This window comes from Protopterus annectens, chromosome 17.part0 (genome assembly GCF_019279795.1).
Source record: "Protopterus annectens isolate FY-2018-M chromosome 17.part0, PAN1.0, whole genome shotgun sequence".
In the NCBI taxonomy this organism is placed as follows: domain Eukaryota; kingdom Metazoa; phylum Chordata; order Ceratodontiformes; family Protopteridae; genus Protopterus; species Protopterus annectens.
Genome location: NC_056751.1, coordinates 612,572,407 through 612,594,619, shown reverse-complemented (window position 1 = coordinate 612,594,619; position 22,213 = coordinate 612,572,407). Strand labels below are relative to the sequence as shown.

The following is a 22,213-nucleotide window of genomic DNA, read 5'->3' as shown; positions in this document are numbered from 1 at the left end:
CACCGTCAGTCTCTAACACATGGTGATGAATCACAGCTATGGCAGCTCCCAACATGTACATTGTAAAAGTTCCCTGTATGTTTACACCTATGGTGCAGTGTTTGGGAACACACAGGTGTGTGTGGGGTGCTTTCACACTTTATACTATTGTGCTGTGAACAGCAATGATGTCATAGGGTGTGTATGTACGATCATAGCTACAGGGTATCTTATGTGTTTTACGACAGGAATTACTATTGTGGTGCCTTTGATGTTGCATTACATTTGGCTGCCATGGATTACCTCTTGCCCTTCCCTTTACATTTCTTCACGTTTCACCTCCCATTTTCTAGCATGCATCCAGCAGCCTGCTTTCATTTGTACTTTCCTAGACCTGGCTTTTCTTGCGTAATGTGTTCTATTGCCGGTCTACTGCAGGTTTGCTTTGCTCTGCTATGACAGCTCTCTTTTCTTTGCAATCCGACACCTCCCGTATCCTGTTTTGCAGGTTTCTGTGAGCAGACTTGTCAGCTGCCTTCTATTGCCCGCTGTGAGTTAATAGGTGTTAATTGCTCAGTTGTACTCCAATTACCCCACTGCGGCATTTCCTTATTTTCTTCTCCTGACCTTCCTGTTTGAGCTATGGTGCATGGCGCATGCATCCCCTTACCGGGTTTTGGGCACGTTTTCATCCCCGTACACATGCGCTTTTGGGCACCATATGTGCTCTCAGCTAAACGATGCTATACCTACCTCCCTGCCCTTGTCCTGCGGCTTTGCTTAGCAATGGCCAGGCTGGATTTGCATTGCTCCAATGTGCTTACAGCTACGGCTGCACACCCCACTGCTGATGTCATGTATACCTCTGAGCCACTCCTCGGTGTTGTAGCGCTGCGCCATATGGTACATCCTTAGTCGGGCAGGACGTTTGCGATTCACTATTACTTGCCTCATTTGCATGGCATTGACTACTAATTCCTAGTTACTGCGCCGAAGACTGTGACAGACCCTTAGCAACCCTTGCAGCTTGGTTGTGGTGTACCATGCATACCATTGAGTATTATGGTGAAATCATGATTTGTATTACATTGCGATTTTATGACATTTGTATATATTTTCTTTGTGTTCCCGTTATATTTTCTTTGTGTTCCCGTTTGTGCACACATGCCCTGCGGTTGTACTTTGCGTTACTGTGGACATGACATTAAATGCTGTTTTTTAGGTGTTGTGCATCTTTTCTTATGCCATTGGCTGTATATTTAGCCATTGGCATATGTTAACTTTGTAATACATGAGTCGGGTCCGCTTTCATAGCTCCGATGTTCTGTTTGGAAAAATGTAAACTGTTTTTTTCGGTTTACATTTCTGTGGGCTTACGCTATGCCTGTACCAGTTCATGAATCGCTGCGTACCTTCATTTGCATGGTGCGGCACTGTGCATGGGGTGAATAGCATACCTAAGCCGAGGGCTGCACAGATCTGGCGTACGCCAGTAGTGCACGTGGAATTGGATCATACCTGAATCACTCGGCGGCCATATTTGACGTTATACCCCCTATGCTACACCTGCACATGGCGCAAGCTTCATGAATCCCATGGTACATCTTTCTTTCCCTAGTATTGCATCTCTCTGTCACTCACTGGAATTTGAAATAGTATTGTATACATGCAAAATACAAGGATTCCCTGAACTGGAGTAAATACTAGACCAAATCAGTGTACACTTGGTTCTGTGGATGAAGCTTTCCTTTTTTTTTTTTTTTTTTTTTTTAACTCTGGTGTTCCTCTGTCCATGGAGCTTGGTTGGTATATTGTCTCAGTCTCATTCACTCTAAGGGATAAGCAGTAAGCATATAAGAGGACCTGTAACTTGTGAGGAGGATCAAGGTTTTCTATTTGAACCTTGAGATTGCACAAATGCCCATTAATGTCCAACGTTTGTCTTGTAATGGCCCGTTTGCAATGCACACCACACCTTTGTGGATTATAATCAGGTGGTTCTGCCCCTTGTTGACAAGTCTTTCCATGTAATCCTCAATCCTGACCAAGGCTTTTACAAGAAGGAGTCCATGTCCATGAGTATACTTCTCCTCACCCTCACAGAAAGGTGAGCCGGCTTAAGTCTTTCCATTCCTGTCCTCACCCACACTAGCTCCATCATACACCCAAGCTGTTATTCAAATTCAGGTTGCCTGTGTTATACTTAGGGCTTTATCCCTCTATGTCATTGGAGCTGGTTACTTCATGGATAAATATGCTCTTCACTACCACAATGGCCATGGAGCAAATCAGTTAAAATCTTTTCTGAACTATTGTCATGATATATCACTTTTAGTAACAATCAGCTGTTAAGACAATAACAGGTAAAATAATACAATAACAAGCAAGATCAATTCCAATATCATAAAAATGTAAATCAGTTGAGGGGGAAAAGCAGAAAAAAATAAAATTGATGATGTTCATCTCACACTAATCTTATTACATTTATTTCTGTCATTTGACAACCATCCATAGGGTCTTCTAGTACAGGCAAACAGCTAGTAAATTCCACTTTTTATTTGCTCTAGGTTCATTAATGTCTCTAGACATTGCTAATTCTAAATGCAAAACTTCCTTCAGTAAGTTGACCAAGTCCTGAATTCTGGGATGCTGCTGTTGTTTCCACTTCTTTATAATGCATATCTTTGTAACAGCATTAATTACTTCAAAGTAACCAGTTTAACCTTACTGAACTGCTTAGTATTCAGCAATTCCAAAAGGAGTAAATCAAGGGTAAGCTGCTACATGTGAGCTCTATCTTGTATCAAGTCTAGCATGTATCTCTGCTTTGAGTAACACCAGCCTGTCACATCCCCAAACTATGTGGAGCCAGTCAGGCACTTCTGTGCTACCACATTTCCAAGAGCCAGGAGCCATATTTGGGAACATCCTTGAGAGTTGCACAGAGGTATAAAATGTTTATGCAAACACTGCCAACCAGAACATCTATAATTTCTGGATTTGGTAGCATATTTGGGAAAAAGGAAGACCTGCCACATTCTTCTCCTATAATAGACATCTTTAGCTCATTTTCCCGCATGATCCTGAACGTATTCGTAAAACACTGATTGCCTTACATTAATAGTTTGTACAGGTTAACAATCTACCTCCTGCCTAATTTATCTGAGTCTTTATTCACAGTTATTAAGAAAGTGTGTTTATCTGGGGAAAGCTCTCCAATTACAGTCTTGGTACCTAACTAATAAATTATAAAGGAGCATACCAGACTCCTCCAGTCCATACTTCTCTTTAAATGAAGGCCAAGACGAAATTTTCCCTTGCCTAACACTGAAATCCCAATACAATAAACCCTGAAACTCTCTGAAGCTACCATGATTTACTGCAGTCTGAAAGACAAACCAAGAAGAAAGGGGAAATAAAACCAGATTATTCCTCCCTTCTCCCACCTCCTGTCTAACCAGGGTATGGAACATAGAGGCAATGGGAGCCAATATCATTTAAAAGGCATCCTAAGCAACTCTTTTCCCCGAGTCCCCTGAGCATTTGGCAAAGTCTGACAACACCTACCATTGCTGTTAGACTGTTACTTTCCATACTGCAGTGCATCACTGATTATCCAAAGCCACTAAGTACTTACAGTATGTTACTTTTATAAAGGTATCCATGTCTGGCAGCCCCAGTCCCCCAGAGGACACAGGAAATAACAGAATTATAACAGCGGCTCTATGTTTCTTCCCAGTTCAGACAAAATTCAAAATCTGGTTATTAATAAATCTTAGAAAGTGACCTGAACAGAGTGGGGCAGTCCCAGTAATTGATATAATATCAATGGGAAGTCACTATATTGCCTGGATTATTTGCAAAATATCCAGACATAAAAGTTTCCAAGTTCAAAATAACTGCTTGAGCCTACTAAGCAGTGTAGCATTGTTTATCTCAATAAACCCTTGGATGGTAGGGTCTAACCATAAACTTATATATTTCACAGGAGACTTTTTATTCAGAAAGGGGTAATGTAGGGATAGTTCCAGAGAGGGGAGGTTTCTTGATTTCAGGACCTCAGCTTTATTAATATGAATCTTTTTCCCCTTAAGAATTCTACAGATGAGGACACTTAAATAAGATCACTCTCTGGGTCACTGAGATAAAGAGGAATTAGGCCATCTGGGTATAGGGATAACTTATATTTAGAACCTGACACTTCAAGACCTGATACTGGTTCATTCCTTAATCTAGCTGTCAAAGGTTTGAAATACAGGTCAAACAAGACCGGAGAAAGCTGGCATCCCTGCAAGGCACATATGGAAAGTTCAAAAGTAGGTGAATGGTTAGATCCAACCTTTATTATAGCTTAAGGCCATTTGTAAAGTCCCTGAATAACTTGTATATGCCTTGGAGGAAATGCCATAACTTCCAATAACTTAAACAGATAGTCATTTCTGGCCCAGGCAAATACCTTGTCTGCATTCAAACTAGCTACTAACACTGGTCTTTGACTCCTGTTGGCAGTGTCTACTAAACAAAGTCTTAAGAAGGTTATCAAAAGTTTCCCAGCCAGTAAAAAAGCTGATTTGATCTGAATAAAGTAAAGTCAGCAAGAAGCCTGTCAGTCTGGTTGCCACAATCTACATAAATAGCATATAATCATGGTTTAGGACTGAAGCAGGCCTATCTGAGGCAGGTTGCTAAGGATCCTTATTAGGTTTTAAAATGAATGTGATAATATCTCGGAACCACAAAGAGGGGGAAGAGACATAATATAAAAGAATATCATTTGCTAGCTGAACAAAGTTAAGAGTAAACCTCTATCCTACCCACTTAAAGATCTCCAGGTATATACTGTCTGCACCAGGGACTTTGTCTTGCAATAACCTGAAAAGCACTTTTTCCACTTCCTCCCTGCATCAGATAATTGATCCGCTGTGTGGAGATTGATTTACAGGGGTAGAGCCCAAGAACTCCTCCATTTTTTGATGAACCAGAGAATCCTGCGATTCTCCCACGTTATCTAGAAAAATACAAACCAAAGTAATTTAATATCTCCATTGAGGAAGTAAAAATCCTACCAGAGTGTTGATCCTTCAATCTAGTGATTAGACAGCAGTTCATTTGCTGCCTTAAATGCAGTATTAGACATTTCAGTGTGTTTGGGGAGTTATCACATACTTCGATTTAGTAGTTATCTTTGCTTGCTCTACCTTGTTGTCTAGCAGATCATCTCTGTACACATGATCAATTATACAATCCTGCTCTATCAGACCACACCATTGAACCAATTCCTGTCTAATAAAGAGTAAACAGTTTGGTTGGCTGACTTCTTCAGGTGCCCACATGATTTGAATACTTTTGCAAAGGCTGTGGTCCTCCACATCCATATATTCCATATATTCCAGATTTGCTTTGTATGCCACCAATCTTTACTAAAGCACTGTTATATCCAAAGTATGTCACTGGGCCTGATCTGATTACTTTGAAAAGGCCTCTTCATTATCCTTCATTTTGGAGGCAGTCCTGGGCATATTACCCTAGCAAAAACATTTTAATATTTTGCAACTCATCCATGAGAGAATCGAGTTTTTTTTATCTAAATTCTCCATTGCCAAGTCCTAAGGAACCAAGTGTGGGTCCCTTACAAAAGACACCAGCCAAAGCTGAGTCTTTTGCCTGCATGAAAGTAGCCTAAGAACCTTTTTTCTTTGGTGTCTTCCCTTTGACAGTTAATTCCTTGGTAAGAAAAGCTTCAGCAAGGGGTATTAAAATAAATTTTAGTGACCAGAATGGATGAGTCTTCCAAAAACAGATCTTTGACATGGTTACTATGACTGGAAGTCTGTATTTTTTGTTTTTATATTCATGTCAGCAATTTTGACCCAGTAGCTTTTATTGGTTTTACAAATATACTAACAATGTACATACAGCTCTCTTTTCAGAGACTTTCAATCCCATTATTTCAAAGGTATCTGCAAACATAATTTCATTCTGCATCTGTGTCTAGTTTAAATTAAAGATTTATATTATTAATTTGTATAAGTGCCTCTGATGCATTTTTAGAGTTCAGTATGTTAACTCTTTTCACTTTAACTACAGCAACAAGCAATTCATTTTAATAGTCCTATTCAACATCATGCAAATTATTTTTGAAAATTCTTGACTTTTCTTTTGCACATTATGGAAAAGTGTTCTTTCTAGTAAAGATTCTGCAAAATTCCTTAAAATAAGGACAGTGCCTCCTCTCATGTTTAATTGAATTTAATGTACGAGTCTTGAAGTTCAACTTTACAATATTCTCTGTGTTCCTTTTGACTCTTTGTTGTCTCCATTACTGCTATGATGCTCTCTTTTTGTATCCATTCCTGTTAGAATGCACTCTCATTTTATTTGACATGTTTGGTCTTTTATTCTACTTGTTTTTTGTCATACATGCATTCATGCCCACTTTCATCTTTTCAGTTATGTCTTTTAATGTGTAACTTTTTTATAAGGTCATGTCTGCTTCAGCTCTTCACCTTGTTTCATTATTTCCTATATCACAAAGTATTTTGTCCTTGTTAATGAATCACACAACATATCCAAATTCACGGTCTTCATCTTAAGTTTTTTAGTCTGGTAACATAAACATGTATACTATTTGTAGTACCTGGTGTCTTTGTATAGAGCAATTAGAAGATATATGATATATTTTTTACTGAGCTCACAATAATTGCTGAACTTCTCTCTGATGTCTTCTGTCTCATCTGTCTCCTCAAAGAAATGCAAAAAGTTAAATGCCTTCAGGTTTTGCACCTTAGAATGTGACACTATGTACTTTTTCATACTGTTTGGTTATTCTGTTTATGCTGATAAATAAACTGAATTTCTGGTCCAGAACTTCAATTTTTTTTTCTGAGCTTTCTGCTTAAATGTCATTCAGTGGTAGAATTCCTGATGGATACAGTTGCTGCATTATATACTAAAAATAATTATTATGTTTTTGCAAACAAATAAGCCATTGGAAACAAATACAATTATTCACTTCTGCAACTATATTTCTTCATGTCTGTCGATACAGTCCCTAAGTCTGACACAATATAACATCTGAACATTTGTCGGGATACTCTTTAAACAGCAGAGATGCTTGGAATCAGCTTCAAGCCTATGTGAGATGTTTAGTTAGAGAATGAACTTCTCCACAGTATGTGTACCATATAGAATAAATACTGCCTGTAGCTCTGCATTAACATCTAAAGCTGTAAACCCCATCAAATAAAATAAGTACACAGGCTCATATATAATGGGAACATCTAATGTTTACTGAATTTCCTGCACAAATTCACAAATTCATAAATTTGTGCACTCCTTGTTGAAAAACAAGGCTTCATTAGCCAAACAATTGATTGCTTTAATAGAATGTTCCCTTCGTGTTTTCTGAAGAACAATTTATAAACATTATTAGCTGTAGTGAACAAATTCCTGACTCCTACACAAATGCACTCTATAAGCACTTACACTAGTGCATGGATCATGCTATCCCAAACAGAACCAAGACTCTATCCTCCAAAAAAGGAAGCCAATCTGGTGGTTGCCTGCCATAAACAAACTCTACAACAGAAGGAAGAAACTGTTGCAAAAGAGAGTAAAATCCCATGAGTTGAGGAGCTCCCTGGTCAGCCTCAGTATGAAGCTGAGATCCCTTATAAGATCCTCCAAAGCTAGCTATGAAAACAAAATCACCACTGATTCTAAAGACAACCACAAAGCATTCTATAGTTATGTCAAGAATCTCAATGGCAACACCCAGATCTGATCTGAGTTACAGCACAACGGCACGAAAATTGCAGAACCAACTGATATTTTCAACATCCTGGCAGATCGGTTCAGTGCTAACTTTACCCCCTTCTCACCCCCTAAAGGGCCCGTATCTATATAGGAAGAATGCAGAGTCCCTGTAATCAGAACTATGCAGGTAAAAGCTGCACTCTCTAAAGCCAAAAACACAACATCCATGGACCCGGACAGCATCCCAGGCTGCATTCTACATGAACTTCAGAATGAACTGGCTCCCCACCTAAGCACCATGTTCAGTCATAGCCTCACGTCAGGCTTTGTGCTCACTGAATGGCACACAGCAACAGTTATCCCACTCCACAAAGGGGGAGCCACCTCTGATCCCAAGAACTATCGCCCTATTAGCCTGACAAGCCTGGTCTGCAAGGCGGTGGAACGTATCATCATGGAACTCATAAACAAAGATATTGGTAACCTCCAAACTCTGTATCCCACCCAGTTCAGGTTTGCGAAAGGCAGATCATGCCTCCTGAACCTGATCAACTTCTTTGAGGCAGTCATCAAAGCTGTAGATGAGGGTAAAGTGGTTCACACAGCCTATCTTGACTTTGCCAAGGCTTTCGACATTATCCCCCATTCTGGAACTATAGCTAAACTCACTAAATTAGGTATAAATCCCTACATCACAAGACGGGTTGCCAAATGGCTCACTGACAGAACCAACACTGTAAAAGTTGCAGATTCCAAATCTAACTTCAAACCAGTGACAAGTGGAGTACCACAGGGTTCACTCCTGGAACCTCTCCTGTTTGGTATCTACTTCTCTGAAGTACAGGCTAACACAGAAGGTCTTTGGCTAATGAAGTTTGCATATGTCTGAAAACTAGGAGCCAGAGTTGAGTCCCTAAATGAGGTGCACATCCTACAGAAGGGCCTCACTGAGACAGATGCCTGGTGTCAAAGCCATGGCCTCAAGCTCAATGCCAAAAAGTGCATTGTCATCCCCTTTGGTAAAAACTATGTACCCATGAACTACCACATAGTCAGAAGTCTACTAAACGCCGAATGTGTGATAAGAGACCTTGGGACCCAGGTGGAGAGGAGTCTCTCCTTTGATAATCACATCGCCACAGTAGTCAGGAAATCCTTCTACATGGCACACCTCATCACAAAAGGGTTCTCATCCAGGAAAAAAGAGGTCATTGTGCCCCTCTACTCGACACTCACTAGACCTATTATAGAGTACAATGCCCCTTTTGGAATGTACCTCACAAGACATCTGCAGCAGCTGGAAAGGCCACAGAAGTACCTCACAAAGAGGATTACTGGCCTCAAACAGATCCCATACACTGACCATCTCAAAAAACTCCAGCTTTACTGCATAGCATATCGCCTACTCTGAGGTGATCTCTGCCTAACATATAACGATATGTCAAACCCAGAGCTGTTGGACATGCTACACTGAAAGAAATCACAATCTTTACAAGCTACACTCTCTAGGGACCTAAACCTTGTCACCCAATAAACAGGACATGCTGGAGGGATAGATTACTGTGACAGAGATTTCCCATACTCTGGAACAAGCTACCCATCTATGTCAAGCAAAGTTCTTCATTAGCACTCTTTAAGAAAAATCTTGATGAGTGGATGGGAAATAGGAAATACACCCCGGGGATCACGTCTGTGGCTCTGCTTGACAGGGGCACAGGAAAATAACTTTCTTGGGTGGTGTAAGCCAGGGAACCTTGTTGGCTAGGCTTACTTAGGCCCTTGGACCGATAGCCTAGTACCTACCTATGACCCTATGAATTACAAACTGAAAATTGATTAATATTCTTAGTCTGGAAGAATGACTAACACTGGTCCACAAAAAGCTTGCAAGAAATTGCAGAAAAGCCAAATGTAAGTACATGCATTTTAAGTCATGGCAGAAGTAGCTGTACTACTACACAAATAGGGACTTTACTATTTTTTATAGTTAACTATACTATCTAAGAACCACAACATCTACAAAAAGAAATCTCAGATTTTATGAAATACTAATGATTCTGCAACATCTAAGTAATCATTAATGTTTATCTGGTCCTAACCCAAAATGTCCTGAAAGGGCAGACAAAGTGATTTAGTTTTTGGTTGAGCTTTCTCTTAATTATAATGCACTATGAGTTTTTAAAACATGAGATTATTATGCCTGACTCCTATGCAAGGCTTTCTTCGCATTTAGTGAAACTATCTTGTTATTTGTCATATTTTAAACATGCATCAATAAGTGGGTTTCTCTAAGCTGTAAAGCAGCTTTTAAATTACAGTTTTTGGAAAATAAAAACAGGATATAGTAGTCCTTCCCCTCCATTCCATTAGTTTATGTCTTTAATATTAAAGTAAAACATCTACTTATTTACAAAGGCTCACTAGATGTATGGGTCAAGAGGAGGGAAAGAAGGCAGCTATGAATAACAGTACACAATAAAAGAACTGTAAATACCTAGAGACTCAATGTGCATTAACACATGGGAAGATAAAGAAGTGTTAGAAACACCTGACTGCAAGGATCTTTTTCTTGGCTAAAAAAATGAAAACTGTGATGGGCAAAATTATATTAATAGCCATGAAGACAAATTCCCTGGAGGGAACTGCTGAAATAAATATTGTTGGTATTTATGATTTTGTGCTCTAATGAATCCATATTCTAAGAAACCAACATGTAAAAATCTATCAAGAGAAATCGTAGCTGATAACATCAGATCCAGCACATTTAGAAAGGTTTCTTTTTGGAATGAACACATTTAAGCCACTGAGATCCAAAACTAGCTTGAGGCCCTTTAAGTTTTCTGGCATGAAAAATAAATAACATGGAGTAATATGTGGATCCTTAATGGTTTGATAGGATATTTTGGAAGGGGTAAACAAATGGGGAAACTGAGGTGGTAAGGATGGGTGTCTTGTAACCCATGGATGTAAACATTCTCTTCCAGTTGTTCACTGCTATTTCTTTCCATGCATATGATTTTTTACTCTGGGGGACAGAGAGACAGAGCCTCAGTGGTGCCTTTGCTTGAAGGTGGACTGCAGCTACCCACTGAATACCAAGAAACCCTAACAAAGGGTGTGCGGCATCTCTGTAAAGTATCTTAATTGTTAGAGTTCTTCTCAAATTGTGTTTTGGGGGGGGGTTGTTCCCCATGCCTGAACCCCTAAATCATATTTTTTTGTCCATCCATGGCTAAACCCCTAGATCACAGTTTGCAGAGGAGACTGTAATTTAATTCCAGCATCAGTGATAGACTTACCCTCATTTTGTATATTCCACATATATGCTTTCACTTCTGATTCCCAAAAAAATAGGTCCCTAAAATGGGGCATTCTTTTTTTCCCCTTGAATATTTTTTTGACCACACACTTGCTGACCATCAAGCTTTCCAAAATGAGACTTAAGCCCACTTGTTCCCATGGGCTAGAGACTCCCCAAAGCAGAATCAGAATCAATCTATTGGGATGAAATTTGTGCAACCATAAGTGTTGTTTGTGCCCATAGCCCTCACCTTTCATTTGCCTCTGTTGCTGGAGTCAGTGACCTAATCCCCTAGCCTGGGTTTGTCTGGCTTGCCTCTGAGATAGAGGTCCTAAGGTGAAAGGACTTGCTTGTCTCCAGACCAGGAACTACATGCTGTCAGCTTCTCCCCTCATAAGAAGTTTTCATCATTATAAATGTGGGCTATGAGGACAATTTTTGTCTGTGCTCAAATCCCAACCTCAAGTGGTGGCATCAGCACTGCCTGACCATGCAGTGTCCAATGTACAGTCCATGATATATGTGCACTGTCACACACATGCCTCATGAATGCCACCATCACCAGCTTGGGATATCAAGCTGACACAGCTCCAGTTTTCAGCCAGTGGTAAGCCTCCACCTGCCCCAGACCACTGACTGACTGGAAATAACTCTATTTTCCCCAGGAGTGGACAGATTATCAGGAGTTGCTCACTCCCAACCACTGATCCAGCACTTCCAGTGTCTGAGTTACTACTCAAACTTAAGTCATCTGGTTCACTGTCAGTGCTTTATCCTTGCGTGCCACAGAGCCAGGTCTGAAATATGGCATTCATGAAAGGACTTTATTATTCTTAACAAAGTTGGCCAATCAGACCCAAGTGTGATATTGAACAGTCATGCCATATCCAATGTCCCTTGATGAGCTGCTGTGATGTTATGCACTGTGGATATCATATGGTTTGCCATGGTGGATACACTTGTCAACTGAGATGAGATCATTTTCATTATGGATTTGCTGGCTTTGAGCATTCTGTCATGCACACCCTCTTTGAAAGTCTGCTGTGTGGACCAGGAAGTTAAATACTCAACAAAAAAGTGAAGGATGTATACAAATACTTCCCTAAGCAGTTCACTACTCTGAACTCTTGATCTGTTGAGTGGACATCAGAGCAGTGAAGTGTAAGAACCATCTTTAAAGCGGCTGGCAACAGTAATCTGTCTGGCTTAGGAGTCCCTAGCCAAAATTCTCCACTCTGTGTGAAGGCAGAGGAGATGGTCTACTTTTTCAGGAAATGGGGTTACAGGTGTTGCTGGAAAGCTTAAAATGTTGGCTAACAAGTGGACCACATAGAAGAACTGTTAGGTACACTGAAAATGTTACCTTTTATAACATCTGATGTGGGAAGGACATGGGGTAAGTTGGTCAACCCCCTTTCTGATGCATTATTTCCAAGAAGTTCCACAGCTTTTTGTGGCCCAACTGCTTCACTTACCATTTAGCTTGCCTCCCCCTCCCCCTTAATAAATCCATTTATTCCCTGCAACAAGGCCCCTGTGGCCCATTCATTCCCCAAGTTAAGACACAGGTGATCTGGAAGTGGGAGCTACCATCCTCAGTGTATGGGACTGGATTTTTTATCTATGTCCTGCAGTTCCCATAAGTGCCTGTAATCATCTGGACAGAAGTGTGCAATTGTCCCTACAATGTATTATCTATACCTCTAAATATGACACAGCCAAACCCCTGCCTCCCCAGCAGACAGTAACTTCATATGACCCCAGTCTACACCATTGGCTCAAGAACAGAAACTGTGCTCCAGCATGTACTTCCATCTGTCCTCCTCCATGTAGATAAGAACAGGCTCCATCTCTTTATTACTTTCCTCACACACACCAGCTCCAACAGGCCCCTGAGCTGCTAATCAAACTTGGCTCACTGGGACTGTGGTCAGAGATTTAGCCTCCTATGTTAATGAATCTGACCACTCCATGTGCTTCTTACTACATATTATCTAATTATGCAGCACCGGGGTAAATAGGTCAGAAGAAGAGGATACTTTCTTTTGCAAACCAGTGTGGTCTGTGGATGCTGCTGAGTTCTTTAGTCCATCTGCCTTGAATGACAATAAGACAATATCCAGGTCATGAGATTGAGCAACAGAAACATCTGGATTAACAGACAAGCCTGATATCAACAAGTGTTATAAGCTGAGAGACAGCCACAGTAAGGATGAATATTGGTTCAGAATCAAAACCAGCATCAATACCTGCATCTGCCCTGAAGCAACACTGGTATAATTACCAATTATTGATATCAAAGTGTCAGACTTCGGCACTAAAAACATACAGCTGAAGTCAGTGCCAAAGCCTTTAGATTTAGAAATTACTCAGGAATCAGAACTGAGGTCAATATCATTGACACTGATAACTTAAAAACTGACAGTAGTGCCAAAGTTAGCAATGTTGAAACTGAGATCACTGATGCTAAATTCAATGCTGATGTCTCAGAAGCTTTCACAGGGTGGGTCATCAATACCCATGTCATGCCAGCTGAAGCTAGCCTTTTGGGCCAAGTGACAAAATCTGACTAGCGAGGAAAACTTTGGAGTAGGAAGGTCAGGTGATGGCTGATTCTCTATACCCTGCTAAAGAGCTAGAAGGGAAAGAGATGCCATTAAGATTCCTCTAAACTCAGTAAAAGGTTTCAGCAAATTTGTCATAATAACATCAAACACCATAGGTCACATATGTAACATTGCCTCAAAGATCTCAGTGGTGAGGATTCTAATACTATGGCAACATCTTCATTAGGCACTGAATCAGCTTCAACAGAACAAGAGGGAAAAAAAGTAGCCTGAATACCCACAAGGCAGACATATTTCTTCCTGACCTCAAAATTATAGGAGGCATAGCCATTTCAAACACTTTAATGAGGAGATTCTTAACAACAGTCTCCATGTCATATGATACCTCCACGGAGACAGGAGAAAATGTATGGTGAGACTTTATATCTTCCTCTACTTTCTCACAGAGTCAACAACAAACTTGTTTGTGGGTTTTGAGTCTGGAGGCAGTTGGTGTTAAGGTCAAGGATGTGTTGAGTTCAACAAAAATGAGGAGGTCAGAACTCTGACACGACGAAGATATTTAATATAAATGCAATTGTTATCTGTCTTTTCAGAAGTAGGAAACAGCACAAGTTTTTCACTGTAAAAGGGATCTGACACCACCAAATGAGGTACTTACTGTAGAGGGGTTCTGTCTTCATAGAAATACCTATATAATCAGGATGGTCACCCAAATGCACTATTCAGTAGCAGATAGTTTAACTGTATTATTTGATAAACATAGGTTCCTCAGAAACTGGAATAAAAAATGAATTCCAAAGTTTAGAAATTGTAAAAAAAAATGCCTCGAAAAGCAGAAAAACACTATATCTATAAAATGTTACAAGTAAATCAACACTAAAGAAGCTAAAATAGCTTGTTAAATAACAGAAAATGCCAGTGGAAAAAGTTGACATTAATGTGGGCCTAGGCACAAAAAAACAATACAATAATTTCTGACAGAAATATGCTTAACAGCAAAAACTGATTAGCAGAAACCATTAACAATAGACCAGTTTATCAACAAAAATACACAAAATGTAAAAATCATGCACAGAATCCTAAACAATATGATTCTTAGCAAAAGCAGCATGGGGGCATTTATCAGATAGTTTTATGTGACAATGAAGATCTGGAGATGCAGAGCATCAGACTACATTATGAGATGCAGAAGGTAATCAGCATCTTTGCAAAGTTTGATTGTTGAGTGGTTGCAGTTCCTCCGTGCTGAAACATAATAACAGATCAGTAAGTCTGGGACTGTCCTCCACAGTTTATAGAACTATGGCTGCAGGCATTAGGACTGTTCAGCACTACAAATTTTCAGGCTGCTTATTACCTTCCCCCAGCCATTAATGTACCCCACAGTAGATCTGTGGTAGCTGCATCATGATAAATAATATATATACAGATAGATATACATATAGACATAGATAGATATATAGATATACTGTAGATCTAGATATACTATAAGATACCAAGATTACCTCAGCCAAGGAAGTGGAAGGTGGGCCTGATTGTTACAGAAGAAAGCCCCACACCAATATACCTATACATATGGTAACAGCAGTAACTCGAATATCTGATAGGGGTGGAATCAATGACCCTTTGTAATTTGCAGGGTAAAGTCTCAATTTCTTCCTAACAGGTGGTCCCTCAGACAATATCCTCCACATAACTGTGGCCTAAAATGAGGATCTTGTCAAGAAACCAGGTTGAATGTGTAGTGTTTCACAAACGTTTTCAAAAATGACCACAATGCAATTGCACAAATGTCATCAACATCGACATTTTTGAAAAACAGCTGTGGATACAGTCATTGATTTACAAGGGTGCGCATATACAAGTAAAGGCTTACTATGTGAGACATAAATTTTATACAGTAGGGAAACACCTTCAATGATAATTTTAGAAATTCTTTGTCAGACTACTGAGAAACTTTTCTAAAGGACTTACCTTGTCTAACTAATATCTTAGCTGTCTGTCGATATTCATGGAGTGCCTCAAGTACTCCCTGTGGGTTCATTAATGAGGAAAGAAAACAGGCAATTGAATACCATGGTTTAAGTTAAATTTGGGGACAACTTAGGCATAAGAGAAGAATTTGTTCTCAAGGTAAGTAGGACTTATGGAGTGGGCATGCAGTTCAGACATTCTACTGAAACAAGTGAAGTCCACAAAGAATTTGTTTTTCAAGACAGAAACATTAACTCATCTGTAGCTTCTAGCTCAAAGGTAGCCTAAGTCAACATTGATAAAACAAAATACAAATTCCAATGGTACTTTGTTTGCTGTAGCAAAGGTCCTTTCAAAGAAAGAAGACAATGTGCTAGATTTGCCTGACCTTAATGGACATTTCATATTGCAACCATATTGTCTTTTATAAAAAAATAAGTCAGGCCAAAGTCAGAGATACCAGCAAAGTAATAAAGTACATCAGGAACAGAAGCAGATAAAGGCATCAGGTCCCTTTAACTTGGTAAAAACTGAAAAAAACTTGCCCATTTGTCCTGATTTTCTAGTACTGAGCTTCTGGGAAGAAGAGACCTTACTCTTCTCAAAAACTAGATTATTATCAACTGCTAGAAGATGAGAAGCCAGACAATGAGCTGCAGTGAAGAAATATCCAGGTGACAGTTGCCTGATGAATTTCGCAACAGATTCCTTATGAAAGTTTCTTCAGTAGGTGAACCAGAGGAAGTGGGAACTAAAAGTCCTGGGGGTAGTATGGATCTAACCGTATGACTTTGGCTTTGAGAAGATTCACTTTCTGAATGAACTTTGCCATCAGAGGCAATGGGAAAAAGCACAGAGGAATCAATGCCGTCATTTATGGATTATTGCATCATATGTGTGTGTATTTGGGGGGGGGGATGCTTTCTAGTGACAGAATGAGGGCAAAATAAGTTTTGCACTTGGCTGTTGTTGAATGATGAGTGGACCTGTGATTGGAAGTTATCAGCAGTTTATTGTACACTCGACATGAATCAATCTGCATGCACATCCAAGACTTGCTTAATACCGCTGCCCCCTTACTTCCTTAACTACAGTGGCTGTCAATGTATAAAACAACAGAACATAGTCACTGTTCTACATCCTCCCTCTTTAACTCTATTCCTTATTTCAAATACATGAACAAGTTTGCTTTAATATTTTCTTTAAACACATTCAAGAATTAAACATTATCTTAACAGTTCAACATAGTTTGTCTGATTTCAGGTCCCATTTACTGTATATATTTAGGATTGGGTTTGCAGACTCTTCCTGCCAGTGTCACATACATATTTTGAGTTGAATTAGAAACAGGAACTGTCTTTAGAGGTTTATTCAGTAGTGAAACATTACTTTATACTGCATAACTGTTTGAATAAGGCTGTCAGTCTTCTTGGAGTTGATTGGTTGGTGATTCAATCAAGGAACTAGAATAAGTGGTACACACAGTTTTTCTGGTTTTGGCTCTGGAACAGACAAAAATGTGTCTGTGATTTATTCTGTAGTCTACTCCTTCTGTTAATTGTACCCCCAACATGAATCAATCTGCATGCACATCCAAGACTTGCTTAATACTGCCACCCCCTTGCTTCCTTAACTATAGTGGCTGTCAAGGTACAAAACAGAAAATAGTCACTGTTCTACAGTGACTGTTAAAGATGTAGTCTTTTGATGAGAAGGGCAGGTATCTGCTCAATTTATTTCCTAGAGAAATGGACTACCCAGGAATATGAAAAGCAACCCCAAAAATATAGTTGGTGAACAAGGCCCATTCCCACAATCCTATAGCTTCCTGGAAAAAATGATTAACACTGAGCATCATGGAACACCCATATAGTCCATCCATATGGTGAAGTTGCTGAAAGAAGAGAGTCATGGAAGGCCTGGAAGAAAAAAAATCATCTCTTCTGCATTGTTATGTAGGCTGTGTTACTGTCCCAACACCCTGAACTATCTTCCCATTGTAATACTCACACCACCACATCTCCCAGGGCTGAAGCATCCATGGTGACTGTTGCCATGTAAGGAGAAGATGGAATGAACTGCACAGAAACATATGGCTGGCATTCATCTGCCATGAAAGTTGTCATCTGTACACTGAAGATATTCAGATATCGTGCTCAATTGAATCCACATTCTGTGACCAGTGGATCCATAGGGTCTCATTTAGCACTCTCCTATGATATACAGTGAAATATCTCATTGGAATGACTTTCACCAAGTGACAGCTCTTTGAGACAAAGATACAGTTATTATACAGGAATTATGGAGAATGGATGCTCTGGGTTGAAGCATCTGAGCTGTGTTCATGGGGAGTCTCACTCTGTATGACTGTGTGCTTAGTTTGCATCCTGTAAATGTGTCAGACACTGTCAGAGCTGCAGCTAGGACAAAGCTGCATTTGCAGTTATACTCAAGGACAGAATGAAATCAATTGCAGACTGCCTGACTCACAGAAGCTGGCTTATAACCAAGATATTCAGGAGGCATACAAGTGTTGGTACAACTTGGCTCCCTGCAGACTTGACTATATCATCACTACAGGCCTGCATTTGCTGAGCATCCTGGGGCTGTGAAGAGACCAAATGAGCCTCTTTTACAGCTGCTCTCAAATTAATTGTGTCAAAATTAGGAATCTCTGGCCAGGGCTGTCATTCTTTAGGAGGACATAGCACACTGCCCACATTTTTGATACAATGGCTACTGTGTCAGATAGCAGCTAAGCAGCTTTAGTAGCTACCCTGACAATGCTCGTTATAGGCAATACCATTTATAAAGTTTGCTGGGAGGAACGAACGTCTTCTACAGAGTTTCTTTGGGGAAGACATAGCATCTAATGACCTGCATCCTTTCTGCCTAAACACATACATGACTTCCAGAAATTTGGTATTGACAGAGGGAATGCTGAGGCATTAATGTCCTCCTTGTCATCATCCATGTCAACAGCTGAGGACTCTGCACAGGAGTCAATGTGCCCGCCCCCCCCCCCCCCCCCCGTGGGCTTTGTTGTGCACCAGCAGGAGTGAATCCCATGAAAAAGAAGACCACCTCCTGAAGGCTGACATGATAAAATAAACTTTCTTAGGCATCTGGGTCCCACTATCCTAATGAGAAAGTTGAAAGGAAGGTTGGTCAGCAAAACAGCTAGGACAGTATGGAGACCAGAATCAAACCTTTTGGTGGAAAGTGGATACCAAGCAATAGAAATTGTTGACTCAGTACTGATAGCAGTGTTGAAAGCAGCACTGAATTTGAAGCAAACATGGACTCAGTACTGGCTAATAAAAATGCTGGCATCAGCTTCATCAGTGAATAAATATGTATGGCATAACTACAGATACCCTGATACCAACTGAAATGCTTGTAGTAAAAGCAGCAGACCCAGAGAGTGTCAGCATCAAAGCTAATGTTGGCACCATTACTGACCTAGAGTCCATTGATACTGAGAAAGCTAGACATGTCAGCAAAGGACCTGTCAGTGCCAAACTTAGCAGCAAAACGGACATCAAACACCAGTAAGAAAGTGTCTGCTGCCCAGGAATCAAGGGACAAGTTGACTAAGGAGGGTCTAGCCCTGCTCAAACATCGCTGTTAGAACACACAGCCCAGCGACTTGTACTGCACTAGGAAAACAGCCTTCACCAGCTTCCCACAGTCAGGTCCGATAATTAAGGGAGTTGGGGCATATCTTTACATACATGGTTCTGGCACTGAGATCACCACAAATGAGCAGTCTTTTCTGTCCATCTATAAGTCAAAATGGAACTAACCAGAAATGAACTGTTAGTAAAGAAGTAATTTGTCCACAACTGTCAACTAAACTTTTTAGATGGGAAGTTCCATGGCTGAACAGTCTGTCACAATTGTAGAAGAAAAGCAGTTTCTCTTGTGTGCTTTCTTTTTAAAGGACTGTAATACCTTAACATTAGAAAGCTTCAAAGAAGCAGATTTCAGAGATAATATTTTAAAGGGTTTGATGTGGTAGACTTTGCTAATGACGGCATCTCTGGAGGTAAGCCCCTGAAATTTCGGGACCTGCTACAGAGAGTTCCAAAACACGGACACTGAATAGCATCAAACCCAGACTTACATATATTATGTTGAAATGGCCATTTCTCAGAATATACCCTTTCCTCTGGCAATCTCAGAGTTAGTTGGGTTGTGGGGGGTTTGCCCCCCTGCAAAAAAGAAGTTTAAAGGAGAAGAACGATGTTCAAGGTTCACTCTTCTCCTGCATTTGATATCTCTTTTTTTTTTCTACACAATATCACTCAGAATTTCAAGTGCTGGCATTTTAATAGGGAGCCATGTCTGGAACTGGAAGATGAAGGCAAATCCAGATTTTAAGAACTTTGTCCACAAAAGTAGCTGAAGCCTTTCCTTTCTGTTCCTAAATGTCACAAAAAAATTCTCGAAAGTGTGGTGTAGAAAAAGGGATAATCATGACTTTAAAATCACACACACACACACACACACACACACACACACACACACACACACACACACACACACACACACACACACACAGACAAAAATCATCATGCTGAGGTTGTTAAAGAGACTGATACTGATTGTAGTAGTTATGATCTGATGAGCAGTGCATTGCGGGAGAGGGAGAGGTACTATTCAGCTTGTGAAGGTTTATAGCACCCACTGGTTATAATGTCTGTGGCATAGTACTATAAGGTACAAATATGGCCTCACTACTCTCAGCTCTTACAGTTTTAACATCTGTTTTCTTCAGACAGTTGGACTTTAAGTTTTCAACTGAGTTTACTATTTCTTGGTGAAAATAGTGATGAGTGAGGCAGATAATAGTGTTCCCGCAAAGCATCGGAACCAATCTGATTCTTGTCTGAGGTATCTGTTTGTTGAAGCTGGGTATTTGCATGGGTTTCAGATAAGATAATCAATTTCTTCCTTACAATGCAAAGACTTTCTGACAAGTTGAATGAAAACACTGACTCATCCCTTGGAGTAAATGCAAGTATGAGAGTGTGTTCATAGGTTCATAGGTTTATAGGTTGGTACTAGACTATCGGCCTTAGGGCCTATACAAGCCTAGCCATAACAATTCCCTGGATATTTCTTCCCACAATATTTACTTCTCTGGACCCCTGTCTAGCAGGGCGACTGACATGATTCCCAGGGTGAATTTCCTATCTCCCATCCAATCATTAAGGTTCCTTTTGAACAGGGCCAATGAGGCGCTCTGCTTGACATGTATGGGCAGTCTATTCCAGAGTATGGGGAGTCTCTGGGTCAGGAACCTATCCCTCCAGCATGTTTTGTTCATTGTGATGAAAAGGTTTAGATCCCTGGAGTGTGTGTCTCTGAGAGATTGGGATTTTTTTTTAGTGGAGCATGTCCAATAGATCAGGGTTTGACATGGCCTTGTATGTTAAGCAGAGATCGCCTCTGAGTAGACGATATGCCACAGAGTATAGCTGGAGTTTTTTTAGATGGTCAGCATATGGCATCTGCTTTAAGCCTGTGATTCTTTTAGTGAGGTATTTCTGTGGCCTTTCCAGCTGTTGCAGATGTCTTGTGAGGTACATACCAAATGGGGCATTATACTCTATAATGGGTCTAATGAGGGATGAGTACAGTGGGACAATGACCTCCTTTTTTCTGGATGAAAAGCCCTTAGTGATGAGGTATGCCACATAGAAGGATTTCCTAACTGCTGTGGTGATGTGGTTATCGAAAGTGTGACCACTGTTCACCTGTGTCCCTAAGTCTCTCATCACACTTTCGATGTTTAGTGTACTGCCACTTATGTGGTAATTCATGAGTACCTGTTGTTTTCCAAAGGGGATTAAGCTTGAGCCCATGGCTCTGGCACCAGGCATCTGTTTCTGTAAGGCCCTTTTGTAGAATATCCACATCATTTGGGGATTCAATAATGGCTCCCAGTTTGCAGTCATCTGCGAACTTTGTTATCCAGAGTTCCTTAGTGTTGGCCTGTACTTCATAGAAGTAGATGCCAAACAAGAGTGGTCCCAGGACTGAACCCTGAGGTACTCCACTTGTCACTTGTCTGGAGCTGGATTTGGAGTTGGCTACTTTTACAGTCTGGGTTCTGTCAGTAAGCCAATTGGCAACCCAATGAGTGATGTAGGGATTTATGCCCAGCTTAGTGAATTTATCTATGATTCCAGAGTGGAGGATGGTGTTGAAGGCCTTGGCGAGGTCCAGATAGGCTGTGTGGACCGCCTTACCCTCATCCACAGCTCTGGAGGCTGATTCAAAGACGTCAATCAGATTCAGGAGACAAGATTGGCCCTTCACAAACCCAAACTGGGTGGGGTCCTGTGTTTGAAGGTTGCCAATGCCTTTGTTTATAAGTTCCATGATAATGTGTTCCATGCCCTTGCAGATCAGGCTTGTCAGACTGATGGGATGGTAGTTCCCGGGATCCAAGGTGGATCCCCCCTTGTGGAGTGGGATAACTGTAGCTGTCTGCCACTCAGTGGGCACGAAGCCTGAGGTGAGGCTATGATTAAACATGACACCTAGGTGAGATGCCAGTTCATTTTGTAGTTCATGTAGTACACAGCCTGGGATGTCATCTGGTCACATGGATGTTGTATTCTTA

The 22,213-nt window shown here is 40.5% G+C and overlaps 1 protein-coding gene across 1 annotated transcript in view; it reads right to left on the bottom strand.

Moving 5' to 3' along the window:
* LOC122791474 (hemicentin-1-like) overlaps positions 1-22,213 on the bottom strand; it is an 810,132-nt gene that overhangs the window by 715,237 nt on the left and 72,682 nt on the right. The gene's annotated exons all lie outside the window — the stretch shown is intronic.